Source organism: Gossypium arboreum, chromosome 10, assembly GCF_025698485.1.
Source record: "Gossypium arboreum isolate Shixiya-1 chromosome 10, ASM2569848v2, whole genome shotgun sequence".
Lineage (NCBI taxonomy): Eukaryota > Viridiplantae > Streptophyta > Magnoliopsida > Malvales > Malvaceae > Gossypium > Gossypium arboreum.
The window spans coordinates 20,523,842-20,535,717 of record NC_069079.1 but is presented as its reverse complement, the minus strand read 5'-3'; positions in this window follow the sequence as shown (position 1 = coordinate 20,535,717).

Below are 11,876 nucleotides of genomic sequence, written 5' to 3'. Positions count from 1 at the left end.
TCTAGGACTAAATCGAATGTCAATGGGAATCTAGAGGTACATGCCATTCTTGAGTCAAATTTGAGTTGGGATTGGATCTTGATATGTTTGTTGAATATTTTTGTTTTATAGCATTAAGAATGTCGATAAAAGCATTGAGGATATTGATCAAGAGATGTATAGTGAAGATGATGAACCGTATAATGTGAATGAATCGAGTCTCGCAACTCCAAGTGTGAATCCAGAGGAAATCAACTGAATGTTGGAAGTGACAAATGAAGTCTTTAGAATAATCGCCGATGCCCTTCAAAAGCGGTAGGAACTATGCTTACTACGTCCTCTATCCCTACTACCGAAGAGCTCCAATTAAAGAATTGAGAAAATATGGAGCTACAGAATTTTTGGGTGCCAAGGAATTGATTCGACTCTCGCTGAAAATTGGTTAAAGACTACAAAGAGAGTTCGAAGCAACTTGAATGTACACCACAAGAAAGCTTAGTGTGTGTTGTCTCATTACTGCAAGAGGAAGCTTTAGTATGGTGGGAATCGGTGATTGAGAATGTACTTGAGGAACAGATAAGTTGGGACTTCTTTCAAAAGAGTTTCAAAATAAGTATTTGGGAGAAATGTACATAGAAGACAAAAGACAAGAGTTCTTAACACTGAAACAAGGTGAGATGCTTATAGTGGATTATGAGCGAGAATTTACGAGATTGAACAGATATGCCATCGAGTTTGTACCAATTGAAGTCGAACCGATGTAAAAGATTTTTAAGAGGATTACGTGATGAATTTAGACTACGAGTTGATGCCTCTTAGAATCACCGAGTTTATGGATTTAATGGAAAGAGCTAAGATGATTGAACAAATTCTTGGAAGGGATAAAAAGTCCGAAGTTGCTCATTCGATTGAAAAACGTCCCGAATGGTTAGTTCAAGTCCATGACCTAAGCGGTCAAAGGAATCACGAGGTAATTGAGATTTAGTTCTCGATCGAAAGGAGTGATCGAGGTCGAAAAGACAGACTCGTGTGTCTCTGGCGATATCAAGTCCGATTCGAATCTGAAATTCCAATATGTGAGCATTGTGGAAACCGACACAAAGAGGAGTGTAGAAAATTGATGGAGGTTGTTTCCGTTGTGGAGCTACCGATCACTTTATTAAAGATTGCCCAAAGATATCGGAACAACACAAGCATGAGTGCAAAGATCTGAATTTGCTTCCAGAGGTCGGGATCGGGCCAAGTAGTTCGCTTGCTAGAGGTGGTACTAGAAGAACTAGTGAGAGTGCTACACAACAATCTGAAGCTAGAGCTCCAGCTCGGCGTATGTTGTGAGGACTCGAGAAGAGAAAGATGCTCACGATGTGGTGACAGTATATTCTTATTGAATTCAAGACCGTTTATGCTTTAATAGACCACGGTCATCACATTCATATGTTAATACGAAAGTAGTTGAGACAAAAAAATTAGAGTTTGAATTGTCTAAAGTTATAATAGAAGTGTCTAGTCCACTGGGACAAACTACTTTAGTGAACCATATATGTCAAAGATGTTCGTTAATGATTCAAGATAGAATATTCCCTGTTGATCTGTTGATTATGCCATTTGGCGACTTTGATGTTATTTTGGGAATGGACTGGTTATCAGAACATGGAGTGATTTTAGACCGTTATAAGAAGAAGTTTATTGTTCGAATGAAAGTGAAGATAGAATTGAAGTAAATGGTATTCGGACTAGTGGATCAATTCGTATTGTTTGACCATTAAAGCTAGCAAGCTTCTTCATCGAGGTTGTAATGCTTTCTTAGCATATGTGATTAATTCGGATTCGGTTGAAAGTCGATGTAGTAAAATTGGATTTGTATGTGAATTTTCGATGTATTCCTTGAGGAATTACCGGATTACCCCCGATCGAGAGGTAGAATTTGTGATTGAAGTCTACCAGTCTGATCCCAGATCGATACCTCCGTGCAGTATGGCACCTCTTGAGCTAAAGGAATTAAAAGTACAGTTGCAAGACTTATTGGACGAGAGGTTTTATACGACCTAGTACATCACCATGGGGAGCTCCAATGTTATTTGTTAAGAAGAAAGATGGGTCGATGCGATTGTGCATTGATTATCGACAACTCAACAAATTGACTGTCAAGAACAAGTATCCACTTCCCCGAATAGATGATTTGTTTGATCAACTGAAAGGAGCTTCCGTATTTTCAAAGATTGATCTAAGGTCGGGATACTATCAGTTGAAAGTAAAAGAGTGCGACATATTGAAGACGGCATTAAAATGCGAGGTATGGGCATTATGAATTTTAGTGATGCCATTTGGATGACAAATGCCCCGCCGCTTTTATGGATCTTATGAATCGGATTTTCAACCATACTTGGATCGGTCCGTAGTAGTTTTTATCGATGATATTTTGGTGTATTCCAAGTCGAAAAAGATCATGAGCAACATCTCCGATTGTTTTGCAAATACTACAAGAAAAGCAATTGTACGGAAAATTGAGCAAGTGTGAATTTCGTTATCGAAGTTGTGTTTCTTGGTCATGTCGTATCAATGGATGGAATTAGAGTGGATCCAAAGAAGATTGAAGCGGTTATTCGGTGGAAAGTTCCTAAGAATGTATCGAGTACGAAGTTTTCTCAGATTGGTGGTTACTATCGAAGATTCGTCAACGGATTTTCAAAGATAGCCTTACCGATGACCAAGCTACTACGAAAAATATTCCATTTGTTTGGAATGAGCAATGTCGGAAAAGTTTTGAAGCATTAAAGCGAATGTTAACAGAGGCACAGGTGTTGACTTTACCGAATCGAAAGAGATTTTGTAGTGTACGGTGATGCTTCATTGAGTGGATGGGATGTGTCTTGATGCGAGCAGGAAAGTCATTGCTTATGCTTCACGGCAATCGAAACCGCATGAACGCAACTATCCAACTCATGATTTAGAATTAGCATTGTAATTTTTGCCTTGAAGATTTGGAGGCACTATCTTTATGGTGAAAAGTGCTATGTTTATCTGGATCATAAAAGTTTGAAGTATCTACTTTCACAAAAGATTTGAATCGAGACAAAGGCGTTGGATAGAGCTTCTAAAAGACTATGATTGTGTCATAGACTATCATCCGAGGAAGGCTAATGTAGTAGCCGACGACCGAGTAGAAAAGTCTGCGATTGAATTACGAGCAATGTTTGCACAACTTAGTATCACTTGAAGATGGAAGCCTTTTGGTGAATTAAGAATAAAGCCGTAATGTTTGATCGGATCGGATCAGACGCAGTTAGAAGATGATAAGTTGTTAAAGAAAAGAGATGATTGAATGGTACAATGAAAATTTTAGCATTGATGGAAATGGTGCTTAAGATTTCGAATCGACTTTGCATTCGAATAATTACGAGTTGAAAGAGTTAATTCTTGAGAAGCTCATAATAGTCCATTTGCATTTCATCCCGGAGGTATGAAAATGTATCGTGATTTCGTGAATTGTATTGGTGGTCGGAATGAAAAGGATATAACGAATATGTGGCAAAGTGTTTGACTTGTCAACGAGTGAAAGCAGAACATCAAGTTCCATCGGATTACTTCAACCCATCAATATTCACGAATGGAAATGAGACCGAATAACGATGGACTTTGTGATGGGATTACCGATGTCTACAAGTAAAAAGAATGCTATTTGGGTAATAGTTGATCGACTTACGAAGTCAGCTCATTTCTTAGCTGTGAGAACCGATTGGTCGTTAAAGAAACTTCTTGAGGTTTATGTTCGGAAATCATTAGATTACATGGTATTCCAAAATCAATAATTTACAGAGATCCAAGGTTTACGTCAAGGTTTTGGAAGCAATTACATGAATCTTTCGATACTCGACTTCATTTTAGTACGACTTTTCATCCACGATCGATGGTCAATCGAGCAGGTAATACAAATTTTAGAAGATATGCTTCGAGCTGTATGATTGATTTTGAGTCTAACTGGAATATTATTTGTCATTAGCGAATTTGTGTATAATAATAGTTTCGATCAAGTATCTGATGGCACCGTATGAGGCTTTGTATGGACGAAGATGCCGATCACCGTATGTTAGAGATGAATGAATGAGAAGAAGATGATTGGACTGAATTGGTTCAAGAAGCGGAAAATCTGATTAAGAAAATTCGGAAAGATTGAAAAGCGCTTTTGATAGGCGAAATCGTATGCAGATTTGAAACGACGGGATATTGAATACTCGATCGGGGATAAAGTATTTTAAAGGTTTCACCTTGGAAGAAAATTCTAAGATTTGGTCAAAAGGAAAATTAAGTCCTCGTTTTATTGGGCCTTACGAAGTTATTGAGAGAATTGGACCAATGGCGTATCGATTGGCCTTACCTCTGAACTACGAAAATGCACGATGTCTTCCATGTTTCTATGCTAAGAAGATATCGATCGGATCTTTCACATGTTATTACGACCGAGAATGTAGAGATTCGACTGACTTATCGTATGAAGAAGAACCGGTTGAGATTCTAGCACGAGAGGTAAAAGAATTACGTAATAAACGTATTCCTTTAGTAAAAGTGCTATGGCGAAGTCACAGTGTTGAAGAAGCTACATGGGAACCGAAGAAACGATGAGATCTCAATACCCCATCTCTTTTCGTAAATTTCGAGGACGAAATTTATTAAGGGAGAGAATTGTAATGAACCGAAAGTTACGGTATCGAAAATTGAGTCTTGAGTCTTGTTTTAGTGAAATTTATTCATGAATATTTATTAGAAATATTTATGAATTATAGTTGAATGGTTATTTAGTGTTTAATTAAGTGAAGTAGCTTGAATTTAGTTTAAAGGATTAAATTGCATAAGGAATAAAAGTTTAATTATAGATTAAAGAAGTAAAAGGACTAATCTAGCAATTAGACCCTAAGTGCCATGTGTGTGAATGTATGATATAACATGTGTAATAGTTGGTATATATGTGTAATAGCTATAAGATATTTTATGTTATAGCTATTACACATGTTAATTTATATTTTTATAGGTTAATAATAATATAATATAGTATAATGAATAAATAATAATGAGTAAAGAAACATAGAAAGAGTTACAGAGAGCAAACGTGAGAAAGAAAGAAGGAAAGAAAGAAAGACAAAGAAAAGGGAAATTTGAGGATTAAGGCCCTAAAGTTTAATTGGTAAGTTGTTTTAGCTCATTTTCTTATGATTTTTATGTTTATGGATGCCTAATTCAAAGTTCTACATGTATGAGGTTAAAATGAAGAAAAATAGAAAATTTTAGATATTGATTTAGTTGAATAAATTGAGGTTTTATGGGTTAAATTGATAGGAATTGAAGTTAGAAGTGAAAATTGAGTGATTTATTAAAAGAATTCTAAGTTAGGTTTAAATGGGGATTAAGTTGAATAGAGCTCAAAATTTATGTTTTATAATGAATTTTATGAGTTAGAAATTGTTAATGAGTTGATTAAAAGAGAATATGAAGCTTAAGTTAAAGAAAAAGATTAGTAATGGAAAAAGGACGAAATTGGAATTTTGTAAAAGTTTGATAGAAAGTGAAAATGTGTTTTATGAATTAGTATATTAATGAATTTTAATTGTATGATTGTTAGTAGCAAACGTAGCACGGATACGTCATCAAAGAAGGAAAAGAGAAAGTGAACGAAGATATCGATTAAATTCGATAAATAGTGGTTTGTATTTCTATAAACCGAGCTTAATCGTTATTGCTATATTTGATATTTATATTGTATGAAAATGTGAATGAGGTAAGTATTTTTACCATATTGAAATGAATGTGATTTTGAATACCCTATTATGAGTGTCGGGCTAGTCGGATATAGTTGACATGTCATAGGAATTGGAAGTATTGGGATATTCGACATTGAGTCGATGAGACACTATGTGTCGACTCTTGTTAAAGTTCGGATTTGTTCCGATGAAGTACTTTGTGTACTATAATGTTAAAGTTCGGATTTGTTCGATGAAGCACTATGTGCTTATCCCGAGTGTGGGTTGGATCCGTGTATCCGTTAGTGTCCGAAAGTTATGTTAATAAGGGTAAATAAAGTAAAGGTTATTAAAGTCTTGATTGATATTGAATAATAGCAATAATGTGTTTGAATTACCATGTTTTAAAGTTGATTAAGCTATTGTTTATGGAAATACCACTGAGAGTATTCTCAGCGACGGTTTGTTTCGTCTGTGAGCTAGGTACTGAAAGTATAAGGACTCAAAGATACAAGCCGATCCCCAAACTCAAATTGGTGAAGTTTCTATCTTTTGGAAAATGGCATTGTACCTAGGATGTCTTTTGGTTATATTGAAAGTATCTAAGTTGTTAAATGATATTTTGGTATGTTTTGTAAATGTTACCAAAACCTTAAGAATGGTATGTTTTGATATGTTAGTGAAGAGTAATAAGAGGAATTGTTGGTAAATGTTGTAGAAAGAAGAAATGAAGATGTTATAAACTTAGTTATCAACATTTTATACTAAAACAGATTTGGACAGTAACAGTAGTCCAACTTTGAAAATATACCAAAAATAGTATAAAGTGAATTAGATGATGAATAAAATATGTAATTGAAGCTTAATGAATCTATTTTATATGGAAGAAACAAAATTGGTAAAAGAGTTGTATTTTATGAGATATTTACGTTTTGGTGAAACAGGGTTAGAACAATTTCTGGATTCCCTATTCTGACTTTAGAAATTCACCATAAATTGTGTATTAAGAATTAGGACTCAAACTTTATTTGTATGGATTCCTTATTGAGTCTATTTTTAATTGAAACAAATGGAATAGTCATTGGATTTCTGTACAGGAAGAAATTTGATTCGTAGTGCACAAGGGTCAGAGTAGCTGAACCCTGAAACAGGGGAGACTTCTTATAATAAACTGTACTAATTGGCCTGACCAAAAATTCTAGAAAAAAATTAGTAAGTAGATATATGAGTCTAGTTTCAGGGAAATTTTACGGAATTGGATTTCGAGTTTCGTAACTCGAGATATGATTTTTTTAGCGACTGTGACACAGATGGATAGTTTACTACGAAAACTGTTTAAGTGCTAAGATAAGTTTTGTAATGTCTCCTGCTTGACTCCGGCAACGGTCTCGGGTAGGGGGGACGTTACACTTACTATGTCCTTTTTTAGCTCTGTATATTTTTTTTTATATTTTGCTCTGTTTGTGAAATTGTGCCAAATATTTTCTCATGAAATAAATGCATTACATTTATATGGATTCAAACTATGTTAATAAAGTTTGATATTTAAAAATATTGAAAAAATTATTTGTGTTTTATATGAATTTAAAATGGGTGAATTTACTTTTTAAAGTTACAATCCTCAACTTTTTCGGTCTTACAAAATATTTGTAGTGAAAATAATTTTTTGTTTAATTTTCATTTTCATTTTTAAAGAGTATACTAAATAGTTTTTCTTCAATATTTTTATTGAGAAAATATTTGATAAATTGAGTTTTAGACTTTACAAATAGAGTCAAGGGTTGACGAGTTATCTATAAAAGTATAGCAAAATATTTTTAAAAAAACAGTTTTATAAAATTATTTATGGACTATAAAAAATCTTTGTCAATGTATCAAATAGATAATCCTTTTTATTTACTAAAAAGACAAAAAATAAATTTTAATTCCTAAAATCAAACCCAACCTAAAATTTTAAAATTTCAAATGCTTTTTTAGATAAAATTAATTTAATATCAAGATCCACACAAAATTTATTCATTTCAATTTTTGGTCCATTGTTTAGAAAAAGACAAACAGAATTTGATGATGTAATCACTAACATTCAAGAAAAACTAAATAGTAAATATCAAAGTGTGGATGTTGTTCTAGAAGTTGGCACATGTCATTCAAAAACATCCACTTACTCACCCAATTTAGATTTTATATACTCTTATTATTAAGTGAAGCCGCCGTTGTCATTTGACTAAGGATTTCATCTCAGTCTAACCTCTCTTTAATTTTAACCTACTTCCATCCCCTGACACAATATCACATGCATCCTTCAACTTACACATCTCATGTGGTTCGGCTACTTATTTTGACCCCTTTTTTTTATTAGAAAAATCAATTCACTAAACTTATGTAACTTTTTCAATGAAGTTTCTTTTCCTTTTGCAATCGACCAACCCAAAAATAGACAGGGCATAAAAATATGTAGACACAAGGACATTGAATACTATATCATATAAAACAAACATATTTGATGTCAAGAATCACATAATTTTAGAAAACAAACACGTGGTTTAAGAATAAAAAGAAAATTGAAAGTATGATTTAAAATTATTAGTGTTTGTTGAAGTAAAATGAGTTAGAAAGTTGTTGAATGACATTCCACAATGTTATTTACAACCATCGAAATAGTTAAAATTTTATTTTATTTGGTTTGATAATTTTATGAAGAAAATTTTTGGACTTGATTATGTATTGTTTTATTGAAGATATTCTTGGTCTATTTATGAAAATTAATCCTTAGCATTTAAATTGGATTTGTGTGAATCAATTAAGTCCTTAAAATGCGGAGATGTGATCGAGATAGTAGTGGTGATTTTGGAGAGCATATCTTCGAGTGATTTTATTTTGATTGTCATTGATGTAATAGCTATTTTCAAGAAGTTACTTTGTATTAACTTAGATTTTACGTTAGTAACCGAAATTGATATATACTTTTGGGGCTTGTATAAGTTTTGTAAAAGAGTTTATTGAGTGTATTCTAATATGTTTATTTGAGGAACTATTTTGTGAGAGAGTGCAAATTGAACTGTAAACATTGTTGAGTGTTAACTGCCTAAGTTTTTAGTGGGAGGATTTGGAGGTTAATTGTAACACCTATTGCCTGACACGATCACCAAGTCTAAACTATAAGATGTCATATTCGTTGTCGCAACAAATATTGTCAAGTACACCGTAAATAAATCATTCAAACATTTCATCATGTCATAAACACATTCATAATATGATATAGAATTAAACTCGAGCCTTAATCGAGATTGCAAAAGCTCAATTGCTATTCCAAACATGAAATAGGATAAAATTACAAAATTTCCAAAATTTCCAAAATAGGTATTGATACCCATATAGGTACTAATACCATTTTAAACTTTGATGTTTTAGAAAAATTGAATTAAGAACAAATGTATCAATATCAAGCATAAAGTACCAATACCTTTGTCAAGGTATTGATACCTTATCTCTGTACCAATACCATTTTTAGGTTCAATGTTTAAAAATGAAAAAAAAAAAAACATTAATGTATTGATACCCCTTTTAAAGTATCGATACCTCTGTGCCAAATGTTAAAATCTTGCATTTTGGTATCTTTCTCATGCCAACAAAACAAAACCAATCCAATTTCACAACATTCCATCCAATGTGCCACAATTTGACACCCAATCAAACCAATTTAAACCATTTATTCATTCCCAGTCAACAAATTCAACATAGCTTTACTTTTGCACAAAGCATACTATTTTAACTTATTCAATTATACATCATTTATCCAACCATTTAATCATCCAAAAATCAAATTTTATTTCATATTAATCTATAAGCATTCACGCTATTTAAAATGTCAAACATAACCTAATCATATTACCAAAGCACACCATTTCATATAGGCATTAACCTTACCAAAACCAAGCATTAAAGGTTTCAAACTATACCAATATCTATATACATGCCACAAAACCAAGTTTTGAAACGATTAAAATACTACCAAACCAATAACGTGATAGTGTAAGCTTCTTGATGATTCGCTTGACACACTCAGCAAGTTGGTAATCTATAGGGAAATGGAGAATAACGGGGTAAGTATATCGAATGCTTAGTAAGTTCATAGGCATCAAACAACAACTTGCCTCAGTTTATGATTTAATATGTTAAACTACAAGCTTATCAAGTTTGCCTAACATGGCAACCACAAATTAACAAGGTGAGTTCAAAATTTATCATACCATATAGTAATTCAAACATATAACATTCTAGTTCACTTAATCAATCAACACTTAACCAATTCTGTAACATCCTCTACCCGACCCGAACCGAATCTAGATATTGGATGTTACAACACATAAGCTCTTAACAAAAAATTTTACAACCAGCGTACAACTATTTTAAAACGTACTTAAAGTTTTAAACAACGTGCAACATTACAACATAAAACTTTGTTAATAGCAGACTCTTCTTGGCGTAATGTACTATACGCCATACTCCTATGATGCCCTCTGTATACATAATATTGCAACTTACACTGCTACCATAGTGCAATCCTAGCTTGGCCCCTCTTGGCATACCCACTTTTTACAGCAGAACCTGAAACATAAACAAACATTTGTAAGTTCAAACGAACTTAGTGAGTTTTAACCTAGATTACCTTGAAGCATTTCTGGTTAAATTCCACAGCTTGAAGTTTTTGGATTTCACATCTGTCTTTGGCGAATACGTTCCTAATATTGGATGTATACATATACACCAACTTCTATACTTGACCAATCCACCCACAAGTCATTCTTTGAGCTACTTCCAAATTTCACCAATTGATACAAATCTCATTTCCTTCTTTGAAAGACAAATGTACTTCCCAGAAGGATATCAATACAGAACATACCTTTGGCGGATTCTCATTCAAGCAGATGTAGAATACTTCACCCAAGAAGGTGTTCTCATAGATCTTTCAGGATGATGTTCTCACAAATATTATTCTTCGCGAATACATATACTAATTGATCTTTTAAGTTGACCTTCATACGGGTCTTACCTTTGGCGAACTCTCATATTGTAGTTGGCAACTATCAGAATACCAATCAAATTATTTCTTGAAACAACCCCAAATCATAACCTATTCTGATGATTGAAACGATCTAAGTCATCTACAAGAATTCCAGACAACCATGTTATATATATCACGAGAGCACCTATCTTGGTGGACAACTTAGATTCTAGATAAGCACTATACGTAACATGAAAATACTCAGATTGGCGAATACCATAGAATTTTGATAACCTGCATTCACAGTGTAGACAAATCCAGATCTAGTGAGCACTTAAATCATTTACGTATACACCAAATTCTCTATACTACTGGCTACTATGGCAGATTCACTCTTCAGAAACACAGCTGAGAACTATTTTAGGAAATACCTTAGGTCAATATAAAATTTCATCATAAGGTTATCCAACCGAGATATCCTCAAACTTACTCAGATCGTTTCCCCAAGAGTAGTTATCCATATTTGGCCTCAAAGGCATTACAGAATATGCCAAGCATTATAAAATATGCCACACAAAGGCATTATAATAAATGCCACAAAGGCGTTATAGAATATACCACACAAAAGTGTTACAATATATGCCATAAAGGTGTTACTAAATAAGTCACAAAGGCGTTACAGAATGTGACAAAAAGGTTTCATAGAGAGTTACGTGTTTACTATCCCGACAAACTAACTCAAAGGATGCCATGGGTTTCTCCCTCATGGGCTTATCCATATCTTCATATTATGATCTGTCAGCCCGATTTACATCTCAACAGAGGCACCGCCATGAATATTTTCATTGACATCAGTGTCATGGGTCTTAGCCACATGGTCTTACATATTCTCATGTTGTGTTCTGTCAGTCCGATTTACATCTCATCGGCACCATGATTGTTTTCGTTGTCACCGTGATTTACCTATCTGATTAGCAATATACCTGCCCTACCGGAGGTATCACAAATGAATGTTTTACTTACTTAGCACTGAATCCACTTAGCCAGATTTGTTCACTCACCTGACTAATTCATACTCTCTCATGCTTGATTTCATATGCATAAATACCACACATCTCCTTATTCATGCAGTAACTGATATATTTCATTTGTAAACATGC